Raw genomic sequence first — 13945 nt, 5'->3', positions numbered from 1 at the left:
GTAGAATTCTGTCTTATCTGCACAATCAGGAGTGTACGTCTGGAACTGAAATGCTTTTCGGAACAGTCACCGTTAAGAAAAAGAGGTCGGAATATTCCAATATATACATGCAGACTGCCCCTGGATCAGGTGACTTTTCTTCTATAAGTTCTCAAAAGTTCTTAACCTAGCTCAAGGCTGTCATCTGTCAGAGGTTTAACTGAGAATCAATCACAATCCGTCCATCATTTGAAAAATAAGACTTTGGAGCCGCCTTGCCCAAAAATGGAAACTAGACATTCAGTTTTGGCAACTGCAACCTTGGGTTTAAGGAGCCATTTAATAATAATAATTTATTATTTGTACCCTGCTCATCTGGCTGGGTTTCCCCAGCCACTCTGGGCGGCTTCCACAAAGACCAAAAATAAACTAAGATGTCACACATCAAAAACTTCCCTGAACAGGGCTGCCTCAAGATGTCTTCTGAATATCAGGTAGTTGTTTATTTCCTTGACATCTGCTGGGAGGGCGTTCCACAGAGCGGGTGCCACTACCAAGAAGGCCTCTGCCTGGTTCCCTGTAGCTTTGCTTCTCGCAATGAGGGAACCGCCAGAAGGCCCTCAGTGCTGGACCTCAGCGTCCGGGCAGAACGATGGGGGTGGAGACGCTCCTAGCTTATGTATCTGAGTTTCTAGGACTGCATGGGGGGAGTTTGACAGGGGTGGGAACATTCAGATGTGCAGCTCTCCCCCTTGCAATCTGAAGAGGTACAGTTCTTGCTTCCCACTGGCTTTTTACATTATTATTTTTTGGCACTGACTGTCCACATTCTTGTGCTCTGCAGGTCAGCTCTGAAATATGTGGTGCCCCGAGACACCGTCTGCCAGCAGCAGTGTGGCTGGCCTCGCAGAACGAACGCAGGCTGCACACTCAACTCTTCCTGCAAGGGAAGCGATTCTCAGAAGGAGGAGCGACTGGAAGAGAGGCCAGCATGACTCAGCGCCTTGCCGACAAGCCTGGAGCTCAGCCAGAGCTCACTTCTATCTAGGGCAGGGGGCCTTTGCAAGCTCCGAAGGTAGCACAAGGAGGAAGGCTGGAGGCAGAAAATGAAAATGCACCCCTTCAACACTGTCGCACCTCTTGCGCAGCTCAGTGCACAATAGAATAGGGGCTCAACCATGGCAGATGGCCATGCAGCCTCTGCTTAAAAGCCCCTTTGTTTTTGCATGTTGTTCTCCACTAACACTTGCATTCTTGTGCATATATTTTTATGCAAATTTTACACTAATAAGTGCATTCTTGTGCACAGCACGTGGCTGGAACGCTGCATGCATAATTCAGAGACGTGCAAATCTCAAGGAACTGCTGTGTTTCAGTTTGGGCAAATAAGGCAAGGCTCACCTTTAAATGCAAACCAATTCCAAATTATTTCTGCTTCCCAACTGATCATCACCCCCATCTCAAAGATTTCTGCCCAAGACAATCTAGTTTTAAATGGGATAGAGGGAAAGGAGGATTTTTTTAAAAGCATCATTGTAACTGAGATGGTAGTTTCCAAGATTACATGGAAATCTAGCTTTGCAGGTTTTCCCCCTCCACTATCCACAGTTATGACGAAGGAAATAAAAAGTCATTCAGTTTTATGGAAATTGAATTTCCCCACAGCAGGCTAGTCCCAGGCACAAAAGCACCCCATCCCTTGCCAGCTCAAGATCTCAAAGGCTGTGAATCAACCCTGCTGGAAGCAGCAGGGCAGGACTTTCAAGGCAGAGGTCTGGGGCCCCACCCAGAAGAACGGACAGGAAAGCCCCCAATCAGACCAGGGCTGCCTTGCCCCATTTTGAAGTGAGTGAAGGAATATACCGTATTTTTCGCTCGATAACACGCACCTGACCATAACACGCACATAGTTTTTAGAGGAGGAAAACAAGAAAAAAAAATTCTGAATGAAACAGTGGATGTATCATTTTTGTGCTTCATGCTGCGGCCACAGACATGTGATTTGACGGTGAGTTTGGGGTAGCCCAATGCAAAGATCCTGAGGATCCATGTGGATCCATGCTTTGTAACCACGTTTTTGCACCATTGCAGCCCCAGGCAACAGTGGGTGCGTGATTTTTTTGGTGCAGGCTGTAGCCATGGACATGCTATGTGATCTGATGGTGAATTTGGGGTGACCCAATGCAAAGATCCTGAGGATCCATGTGGATCCATGCTTTGTAACCACGTTTTTGTACCATTGCAGCCCCAGGCAACAGTGGGTGCGTGATTTTTTTGGTGCAGGCTGTAGCCATGGACATGCTATGTGATCTGATGGTGAATTTGGGGTGACCCAATGCAAAGATCCTGAGGATCCATGTGGATCCATGCTTTGTAACCACGTTTTTGCACCACTGCAGCCCCAGGCAACAGTGGGTGCGTGATTTTTTTGGTGCAGGCTGTAGCCATGGACATGCTATGTGATCTGATGGTGAATTTGGGGTGACCCATTGCAAAGATCCTGAGGATCCATGTGGATCCGTGCTTTGTAACCATGTTTTTGCACCATTGCAGCCCTGTTTTTGCATCAGATCATTGCTATGTGATCTGATGGTGAATTTGGGGTGACTCAATGCAAAGATCCTGAGGATCCATGTGGATCCGTGATTGGAACCACGTTTTAAGTAGGGAGGGAAGGAAAAACATAGAAGCGACAAGGAGAGGGGTGTGCAGAGAAGCAGCTGGCTAAGAATGCAGGAGAGGGGTTTTACCGGAGGGAGGAAAGGAAGGCAAAAGTTCCCCCCCCACAAGCCAACCAGCTCTCTCTCTCCCCCCCCCCCAACCTGCATGTTGCCTTCGAGTCCCAGACGCACGGAGAGGAATTAGAAGGACGCTCTGCTTTCCACTCTGCTTGCCTGGAGGGGAGGGGTTTTCTCTGCTCTTTGTTCCGTTTGAGGAAACACAGTAAGGAAACAGAAGCGGGTGGGCAGTAAGACCCTGAGGCAGAATGCAGGAAAGCAGCCTCCTTTCCTCCCTTCTCCGGACGATTTGATATTTGCCTGATTTTTGTCTTCACTCCCGCTTGTCAGCTCCAGGGACCACACATTCGCTCAATAACACGCACAGACATTTCCCCTTACTTTTTAGGAGAAAAAATCTGCGTGTAATAGAGGGAAAAATACGGTACTATCAGAAGCAGGGGTGTGTGTGACACATTGCACCCATTCAATGCAGCCTAAAAGTACCTAATATTTGCTTCTTCTTCTTTGGTGATCACTCATAGCTGAGTAAGATTGTCTTCCATAAACACAGTTTTAACAGTGAGTCCATAAGTGACTGGAGGCCAATTCTGGATCCACACATCCTTCCACAGTGGGGACATAGGTTTCCGGGCACGAGTTGATCACGGTGAGGGTTTGCCAAGCATGCCTTCCTCTTAGCAGGTTTCTCCCTTTCGTCCTGAGTTCAAGTGTCTTCAAAGCCCATAACAACAACAACAATTTATTATTTATACCCCGCCCATCCGGCTGGGTTTCCCCAGCCACTTTGGGCGGCTTCCAACAAAATATTAAAACACAGTGGTACCTCAGGTTTAGAACTTAATTAGTTCCGGAGGTCTGTTCTTAACCTGAGGTACCACTTTAGCTAATGGGGCCTCCTGCTGCCACCGCGCAATTTCTGTTCTCATCCTGAAGCAAAGTTCTTAACCCGAGGTACTATTTCTGGGTTAGCAGAGTCTGTAACCTGAAGCATCTCCCCATACACTCAGATCAACTTTAATATATAAAGCTCTTACCCGCTTAGGACCAGTTTATTGTGGAATTGCCTTTTCCCCTGTACACCTACTTGACAGCTTCAGTAAACAGAAGTCGCCCTGTTACACATATGATCTACATTTGTGAGAAACTGATCTTTAACTGTGGTAGCAGCTACACTTTGGAACTCCCTGCCGATTGAAATCAGGCACCTTTGCTGTATTCTTTCCAGCACCTGCTTAAAACTATTTTGTTTAGGCAAGCCTAATGCAGACATACAGATGTTGATGTGTTCTATTTAGATTACTGCCGATTTTAATTACTTTAAGCAACTGTAAACATTTAAACTGTTATTGATAATCTGAATATTTCTTGTAAACTGCCAGGAAGTTTTACTGCAATCATAAATAATGAAATATTGGAGGTCCTGTCCCCCTCTCCTGCCAGATTAAGTATAGCAGGTAGACAGAGAAGAAGGATGGTGCTGAGGCTCTAAAGTCTGCAGTCTCCCCAAGTAAGTCTGTCTTGCCTGTCATCATAAGACATTTTCCCCAGCTAATTAAAACCTGACTTTCAGGATGCCTTTGGGGAGGTTGGTATTGATCTGCTGCAGTGATTTTGCTGCATCATCAAGAACATGGGTAGGCAAACTAAGGCCTGGGGGCCGGATCCAGAATTGCCTTCTAAATCCCATGGACGGGAAACACAAGAATCAGTGAGTTTTTACATGAGTACAATGTGTCCCTTTATTTAAAATGCACCTCTGAGTTATTTGTGGGGCCTGCCTGGTGTTTTTACATGAGTAGAATGTGTGCTTTTATTTAAAATGCATCTCTGGGTTATTTGTGGGGCATAGGAATTCATTCATTACTATTTTTTCAAAATATAGTCCTAGCCCCCACAAGGTCTGAGGGACAGTGGACCGGCCCCCTGCTGAAAAAGTTTGCTGACCCCTGATCAAGAACATAGGATGTTGCTTTCTGTACCACATCGGTGTGGAACCTGCGACCCCCCAGATATTGCTGACACACAGTTCCCACCATCCCTGGCCCTTGGTCTTGCTGGTCGAAGCTGATGTGGAGCTGGAGGGCCACAAGGTTCCTGACCTCACTTATGCCAAGTCAGACTGCTGGTTTATCTTCCTCAGTAGTATTCAAGATTTCTCCAGGGGTCTCAGGCAACTGCCTTTCCCAACCCTTATCTAGGGACATGTTTTGCATCCAAAGACTGTGCTCTCAACTCACTACCATTAAGAAGCACGTTCAATGTGCAGGCCTTCTAGACCTGCAACTTACACCCACCAGGAGTGATGCCTTAACGGCTTCCACATGTGCTGCATCAGGAGCGGGGTGGATAAAAATTAATGGTTTAAAAAAATTTAAAAATCAATTGTTTTTCTGCTTTAAATTGGATTTTTTTTAACTTAAATTGGATTTTTAAAATAAAATGCTTTTGGAGGAAAAATCTTTCTAAAGATAGTTTTCTATTTAAGTTACATTATAGTCCATCAGGAAATAAGGATTTGTTTAAAGTTTTTCATGTGTGCTAAAACTCAGTCTAAGGTGTTTTTGTTAAACAAAATTGTTTAACCGCATCAGTTAACAAACAGGGATACATATGCTATAATGTTATTGTTTTAGTTAAATAAATTGTTTAAATTGTTAAGGAAATGATTATTTTTCTCATTCCAGTAAAGTACAGCAGAAAAGTTGTCCAAATATAAACAGTTAACTTATTAACCCTCACAATAATTTCATAATTATCTGTCTGTGTATTTCTAACAGTATAACCCAAATCAGTTGTTTTTTATATAACTGTAAAAACTAGTCTGAAAATTTTATTATTCCAAAAATGAAACCTTCCTCTGGTTGTAAATATTAAGATCATACCAGCAAGAATGAGTCTTTCTGTAAAAAAAAATGATTCTAAGCAACTCTTACTGACTAGTGATTTAAATCGTGATTTAAATTGATTTGATTAAAATCAAATCCACTCTGGCCAGGAGGATTTTGGGCATCACATGGCAGGACAGAGGCTCAGACAAGGATGTGCTCTTGCAAGCCCATGTTCCGCGACCTCTGCGCTGGCTTGCCATGCCCACAGAATGGAAGATGACAGGATCCCCAAGGATGTGCTCTACGGGGAGCTGGTTTCAGGCACCGGGGCCCATTGCCAGACCAACTCTATGTGTTACAAAGATGTCTGCAAACATGACACAAAGGCTGGCAAAACCAACCTGGCCATGTGGGAATCCCTCGCGGATGACTGCAGTGCCTGGAGACAAGCAGTCAAGTTGTGTATCCACAGCAGTGACCAGAGGAGGAATGACGGCTGGGAGGAGCTCAGAGAAGAAACGCCATGGTGCATCTGCAGCAACAAAACTGGGCACCTTCATCTGCCCCAGCTGCAACAAAACATGTCTCTCCTGTATCAGTCTCTACGGCCACAGCAGGCGCCGCGACTCTCTAACAGTTTGACTTTACTCCCAAAAGGCGCAAACCTCCATTGTCTCCCGAGACAGACAGATGCCAGGCAAACCTTGTGCTCTATGCCTGAGCCACCCATTCATTTCCCTAAGGTTTTTATTTATTGTTCCTGGGTTTAAACATGTTTTGCTGTTAAATGATTTGGGCTCTTGAATGGAAGAAAAGTAGAATTATTGTTTTTTAAATACATCAAGAAGTAAAAAAATAAATAATTGCAAAGGACCCCCCAAAAAACACCTTTAAAAAACCCCACTTTGTCATGAAGCGTCATTTATTTCTGTTCTTCTTTAGTACATTTCTATGCCACGTTTCATCCGAGGATCACAAGGCTGTTTACAACATAAAAACACAAAGATAATGCACGTATCATAGTAACAAATACTAACAAGGATAATTGGGTGACCTTGAGCTGTTACACTCAGCCTGACTGACCTTGCAGGGGCCCCTGTGAAAATTATGGTGGAGGAAAGGACTGATCGCACTGTCCTGAGCAGGTGGCATTTTTTAAAAATTGAATAATTGGAATGACTAGTACAGTGGTACCTCAGGTTAAGTACTTAATTCGTTCCGGAGGTCCGTTCTTAACCTGAAACTGTTCTTAACCTGAAGCAACACTTTAGCTAATGGGGCCTCCTGCTGCCGCCGCACCACCGGAGCATGATTTCTGTTCTCATCCTGAAACAAAGTTCTTAACCTGAGGTAAGATTTCTGGGTTCGCAGAGTCTGTAACCTGAAGTGTATGTAACCTGAGGTACCACTGTACAGAATACAACAGCAGAAACAGCAGCCAACAAGTCAACTCAAAGGCTATTTGGAAAAGGTCTTGATTGGTCTTTGAAAGGACTAAAGGGGAACATTCATACCAACATCCTTAAGGACTAGTTCCTTGTTTCCTAGGCTTAACAGAATGTTTCCATAAACCATTATTTTAAACCCACAGGTGTTTTGTGTGGTTTTTAAGCATATTTCAAGCCTGAACCACAATAGAGGATTGAATTCAGGAAATCTTGAACTGCACCAACATTCCTTTGCTTGTGTAAGAGAAACGCAAAATAAATAAAGCGGGGGCGGGGGGGGAATCATACAATTCTCCAGGGAGGAACTCAAGAACAGCGCAAACAAGAAGGGTGGCAGTAGTTAGCATCTGAAGATGAAAGAGAGAGAAACATTCCTCAGCTTCTTCCCGTGCAATTGTTACCAGCACAATTCAAGGAAAGGACGTTAACAAGGAAAACCCAACTTCTAACTGAAGCCTTGTCCATCCCAACCTAAAAAGGCTCAGCGAAATGTTGATTTTCTTGCCGATAAGGCGTTTAGCAGGCCTAGGTTCAAACACACCTGGAAAGTCTGTGGTTCCAGACATTACAGAATGGTTTGGAGACAGGGAGGAGAGGACGCACATGTCACCTCACGCTTCCTGTTCCCTTCATTTCTCAGTACAGTATATCCGACACGGACATTATGCATCTCTCCATGTGTTAGGAGCAGGTTTGCACACCAGGGATGGGGAAGATGCAGTCCTCCAGATGTTGCTACACTGCAGTTCCTATTAGCCCCGTTCAGCGTCACTAATGATCCAGGATGATGGGAGATGCAGTCCACAGGCACCCAAAGGAAGCACATGAGACAGGCTCTTGCTGTGTGTTGTCCCCACACATTACATCGTGTCCGAAACCACTTGTACATTTTTATTTTTAAATCAGGGTCTGTATGGTGCAGTATTGGGACGCGGGTGGCGCTGTGGGTTAAACCACAGAGCCTAGGACATGCCAATCAGAAGGTTGGCGGTTCGAATCCCCATGACGGGGTGAGCTCCTGTTGCTCGGTCCCTGCTCCTGCCAACCTAGCAGTTCGAAAGCACGTCAAAGTGCAAGTAGATAAATAGGTACCACTCTGGTGGGAAGGTAAACGGCGTTTCCGTGCGCTGCTCTGGTTTGCCAGAAGCGGCTTAGTCATGCTGGCCACATGACCCAGAAGTTGTATGCCAGCTCCCTCGGCCAATAAAGCGAGATGAGCGCTGCAACCCCAGAGTCGTCCACGACTCGACCTAATGGCCAGGGTTCCCTTTACCTTTTTATGGTGCAGTGGTTAGAGTGTTGCAGGACCTGAGAGACCAAGGTCCAAACCCACACCCAGCTTTGAAAGCTCACTGGGTGACCTTGGGCCCATCACAGTCCCTTAGCCTATAGTCTGCCTCGCAGGGCTGTTAAAAGGATGAAAAGAAGGGGGGAGAACCATGCACAATCTGGTGAGTCCTTGGAGAAATGGCGGGATATAAATGTAAATAAATGAATACTGTACTCTTGAATTTTCAATGCCTGTGACTGCTTGTATTGAGGGTTGTGGTTTGTCACACTGACCAACCTTAGCCCTGCCCACAAAAATTAGCCTTAGCCCTGCCCACAAAAATTTCCAAAGAGTCTAGTTTTCGGGCCTGACCCTTCATAAGGAGAGAGGTTAGGCTGGCCTCGACCAGAGCCAGGGCTTTTTCGGCTGTAGCTCCGATCTGGTGGAGCGCTCTGTCACAAGAGACTAGGGCCCTGCGGGACTTTCCGCAGGTCCTGCAAGACAGAGCTGTTCCACAGGCCTTTGGCCAAGGCACAGTCTGACCCCCTACTTTGGCAATCCTCACAGAACCTCTAGCCCAATGGTTGCCATTAACTTGATTGGAATTAATTTTATAATGAAATGATTTTATAATGTTTTATCGTTTTACTGTTGTTAGCCGCTCTGAACCCGGCTTCGGCTGGGGAGGGCGGGATATAAATATTATTATTATTATTATTACAAAAGCACCAATAATCTGAAGCAGTGAAAGAAAATTCAAGAGAATCACACCCGTGAGAAAGTTGCAAGTGCAATAACTTCCAGCCAAATGCTTGCAGATTTTACAGGCTGCAACACAGTTTCAGCCTCGAAAAAGGAAATGAAACAAAAATAACAGTTCCCCGCCCCCTGTCAATGCTGCCAGGAAGATAAGAGAGCAAGCCGCAGTTATGATCCCATTCACAATTGAGCCACCCACACAAAAAGCTCTCTCCACAGCAGCCGGCCTGACATCCTCTCTTTATATACTGTTGCTTTATTTGGCTTCTGCGAAACACCAGCCAATGAGGGAGGGCGTCAACAGGAAGTGTTGCTAGCTGACCGAGTTTGAATTAAATGGGCAACGCCGGGTGGAAAGCGAAAAAAATTCACCTAAAGGAAAGGAGAAGGGATACTTGTTTTAAAAAAGAAAAGCAGTGACTTGAGTCAATGCTTTCAACACTGTTTTAAAAATAAACCCAAAGCCACTACGTGGAGCTCTTGTACAAATGCACTCCAGAAATGCAAGGCTGTAACTAGTCAGCAAGGCAGCCTGGTCTACACAAGAGAGAACTCTGCTTGTGCGTCATGTCCAGAAGCTTTCCAGGAATCGCAGAGCATTGGGGACATTCATGGGGGATTGAGACAATCAGTGGCTGCTTGGCTAGTCAGCTTGGCTGCTTTGTACGCCCGGGATGAGAGGCAAAAATGCCACCAGATTCTGGGGGATGACAGCAGGAGGCAGTCATTGTACTAGTGACCTGTTTGCGAGTTTCCCACTAGGGTAGAAGAAGAAGAAGAGTTTGGATTTGATATCCCGCCTTTCACTCCCCTTCAGGAGTCTCAAAGCGGCTAATATTCTCCTTTCCCTTCCTCCCCCACAACAAACACTGTGAGGTGAGTGGGGCTGAGAGACTTCAAAGAAGTGTGACTGGCCCAAGGTCACCCAGCAGCTGCATGTGGAGGAGCGGAGACACAAACCCGGTTCCCCAGATTATGAGACTACCGCTCTTAACCACTACACCACACTGGTTCTCAAAGCCAAGGTAAACAAAGATGATGGAGTGGTTCAGAGGCAGAGAATCTGTAGCTCTCCAAATGATGTTCGAGTAATACTAACCCATTATATTTGTTTCGCTGCAAGCCAGAACAAAGGGGGAAAGGCATTCAGAGCCGAGTCGCGAAGTTGGCCAATGCAAACAGAGAACAAGGCAAGACAATGTTAATTTCCCTTGTGCAGCAGCAAAAAGAAAGCAAACTCCACTTGACGTAGCAAACTTTGCCGCGCACAACTTCCATCATCCCAGAGTCCTCTCCTGACCCATTATTAGCTCAAGAGATCTAGGTCTACATCTAAGAACCTCACGATCTAAGACAGTGGTTCTCAAAGGGTGTGGCAGGAGACAAGGGCAAGTGTGTTGGTGTTTAAGTGATCAATGTAACACTTAAACATTCCTGTGTCGTATATCATGCTGTGGTTGGACTTGACCCACAGAGGCGTACTCCATTGTCTCTTGAGACAGACGGATGCCAACAAAGCACAGTACAGTATAATATAAAAATGATTATTATAATTATTTTACTATTATGCTGTCTATTATGATTTTATTATTATTTAAATGAAGTACACTACACTAGGATCTTTTGATTGGTGAAGATCAGTACTGTATATAAATCAATTTATTATTAAATGTTATTTGCAGAATATGTAACTGCTTTGTTTTATGCTTTCTGGATGCCCCAGCTGCAATAGCTACTAGCCACAATGGCTGGATCCTGTCACAGAATTTTGTAGGGACTCTGAGGATCAGTCCAGCCTCCTGCAATGCAGGAATATGCAGTTGTTCCAAACAGGGATCAAACCTGCAGCCTTGGCATTATCAGCACCACGCTCTAACCAACTGAGCTATCAGGCAGTCTGCCTTGGAATACCAGCTGCTGGGAATTTCAAGTGGGAAAATGCTGTTCCACTCAGGTCTTGCTAGCAAGCATCTGGCTGCACAATGTGATCAAAGATGTTGGACTCGATGGGCCTTTAACCTTTCTCTCCAAGGAGCTCAGGGTGAAATGCACAACCCTCATTTCATCCGCACAACAACCCTGTGAGGTAGGTTAGGCTGAGAGGTCAACCCAGTGAGCTTCATGGCCGAGTGGGGATTGGAACCCTGGTCTCTCAGGTCCAACACTAACCACTACACCACACTGCCTCTCGTGCACAGCCCTGGCGGCACAAGATCCAGACCAGCACCTCCCAGAAGCAGCATGATTAGTCTTCAGGGTTCAGAATAACTTCCATTTTCATTGCGCAGAAAGGGGAAGGAAAAGCTGGCGGGTTTCAAGAGCTGTAGGCATACTTAAGAGGCTCAGGCACCTGATGGCTCTTTCGGCCCGTCCTTCCTGTCTTACTGGATAACCCCAACCCGCATTTCCTTCCACTATCTGCAGCCACCACCAGCCAGAAGGAACTTGCCCCATTCCCAGCACAGCCCCTTCAGCAAGCTGCACTATTAATTTATTGCCTCGCCAAGTTCCAAGACGGCACTGTTTGTTTCCCCAGAGATAATGTCTCCCACCACACAAACCTTCCCTCTCTTATGCATTGCATTCTATTAAAAGAATCACAACATGCTCCTAAGTGCAAGTATAATAATAATAATGAATAATAATAATTTATTATTTATACCCCGCCCAGTCTGCGGGCAGGTAGGGTCTCAGCCTGCGTACCAGATGGAGCTGATAAACAGCTGCCCTGGACACAGAATTAACCTGCGCCTCCATGGACAGCTGTGAATCCAGAATGACTCCCAGGCTGCGCACCTGGTCCTTCAGGGGCACAGTTACCCCATTCAGGACCAGGGAGTCCTCCACACGCGCCCGTCTCCTGTCCCCCAAAAACAGTACTTCTGTCTTGTCAGGATTCAACCTTGATCTGTTTATAAATGTAAAATGCAACACATTATGTGTATGTGGAGTATGTAACCGGAAAACTAATAAAGATTATTTGGGGTGGGGGGAAAAGAATCACAACATGACCCATTTTTTTACCTGGAAATGTAATGTACCAAATTTGTGGGGTCGCCAGGACCAGATTAAAAACGGCTGCTGCACTAGGTGCTCGTTTCCACGTTGCACACTCGTTGCAATGTCGGGAATCTCAGCTCTTGTGCAAAATCGGGGCTGGTTTACTTACAGCACAAGTTCAGGCATGTGAATGCATGCAACCTCCTTACAATGGTGCGATAGACACTTGGACACTCTCCCCCTTTATGCTTCAGCAATGCACCAGACCAATTTGAGTTAGGCTACCAGGACACAGTGGGACACTTCCACCTCGATGGACCTACAGGATTTGGCAGCGTCAACCAATTAATATCACAACATGAAAGATGCAACGGAGCAGAGTTTCTCCAAGCTGGGACAGTCTCTTGGCCAACTAGCGTTATGCAGTTGATGGCCGTTTCAAGCTGTCTGTTTGTGCATTAAAATATAATAACATTGAAGGAGCATCTCCAACCCCACGGTTCAGCCTGGACACAGAGGTCTAGCCCGGAGGGCCTTCTGGCGGTTCCCTCATTGCAAGAAGTGAAGTTACAAGGAACCTCTCAGCAGACACAAGAGGGTAATTAAAGGCATAATGAAGAGAGATACCTTCAAAGACACAAGGGCCCCCTTTCTTTAACTATGTTAATGACCAAAATCAAGACCTTGTTATACCAACAGATCAATATTCTCAGCGGAGCAGTTCCATTAACTAATCACACCCTCCCTGTGGAACACCTTCTCATCAGATGTCAAAAAATAAACGCCTGATTATTAGAAGACATCTGAAGGCAGTCCTGTAAAGGGTAGTTTTTATTGTGGTTTTATTGCAGGGGTAGGCAACCTAAGGCCCATGGGCCACAAGCGGAGCTACCCCCAAACTGAGCCGCTCGCTCAATGAGTCCCCGCGCGCTGTGCTAAACTGGCGCAGTGCAGCGTGGGGACTCACTTCCGCAGTGCCGGAAATTGCATCTGCACAGATGTGGACACCAGAAATCACGGGTAAACCTTGCCAATCCCTGTTTTATTGTGTTTTTAATATTTTGTTGCAAGCCACCCATAGCAGCCAGGGCAACCCAGTCAGATTGGTGGTGCACATCATCATCATCATCATCATCATTATTATTATTATTATTATTATTATTATTATTATTATTCTGGCATCAGTCAGGTCTTGTTAGTTCCCAATATCTCCTACTGCACCACATGATTCTACTCTCCAGATAGCTCAGCTGTGCAATGCCACATTAAAAAGCTCAAGCTGTTCAGTATTGTTGCTGCTGCTGCTTTTAAACAAAGGAAGAAATCTAATCCCCTCTAGCCAGTTCTACTATTTTCTACACAAGGAATGCATTTTGCCTGTTGGGTTTATAAATGCTGACCCACTCCAGGGAAGGGTGGGTAGGAGAGACAGGCCCCTCAAACAACTTGCAGGCACCAGGCTTAGAAATCTGAATTTATTAATTGCACTTAGTCCTCTCTTTTTTATCTCCAAAACGTGAACCGTGGGGGGGGGGATGTGAGTATTTAGTTGAGAAAAGGCGAATAAGAGCTGAGAGGGGGCACAAAATTTTGTCCTCGCTCAGAGAGCCACATTACCAACGTTCGCCCCTGAACCCAGACCTCCAACGCTTGAGGGAAGCGGAAACTGGACCAGTCAGGATCTATCCTTATACAGTGGTACCTCGGGTTACATACGCTTCAGCTTACAGACTCTGCTAACCCAGAAATAGTGCTTCAGGTTAAGAACTTTGCTTCAGGATAAGAACAGAAATCGGGCTCCTGTGGCGTGGCGGCAGCGGGAGGCCCCATTAGCTAAAGTGGTGCTTCAGGTTAAGAACAGTTTCAGGTTAAGTATGGACCTCCGGAACGAATTAAGTACTTAACCTGAGGTACTACTGT

General features: G+C 45.7%; 1 protein-coding gene and 1 non-coding gene across 2 annotated transcripts in view; both read right to left on the bottom strand.

Moving 5' to 3' along the window:
• The window catches only part of MAP2K3 (mitogen-activated protein kinase kinase 3), a 66787-nt gene that overhangs the window by 39510 nt on the left and 13332 nt on the right, over nucleotides 1-13945 (bottom strand). The gene's annotated exons all lie outside the window — the stretch shown is intronic.
• TRNAI-GAU (transfer RNA isoleucine (anticodon GAU)) lies at nucleotides 10847-10919 on the bottom strand. Its single transcript has one exon. It is a non-coding gene; the product is annotated as a tRNA-Ile (tRNA).

Source organism: Podarcis raffonei, chromosome 14 (assembly GCF_027172205.1).
Source record: "Podarcis raffonei isolate rPodRaf1 chromosome 14, rPodRaf1.pri, whole genome shotgun sequence".
NCBI classification, from domain to species: domain Eukaryota; kingdom Metazoa; phylum Chordata; class Lepidosauria; order Squamata; family Lacertidae; genus Podarcis; species Podarcis raffonei.
The sequence above is the reverse complement of the archived record's forward strand: the minus strand, read 5'-3'. Positions and strand labels throughout refer to the sequence as shown.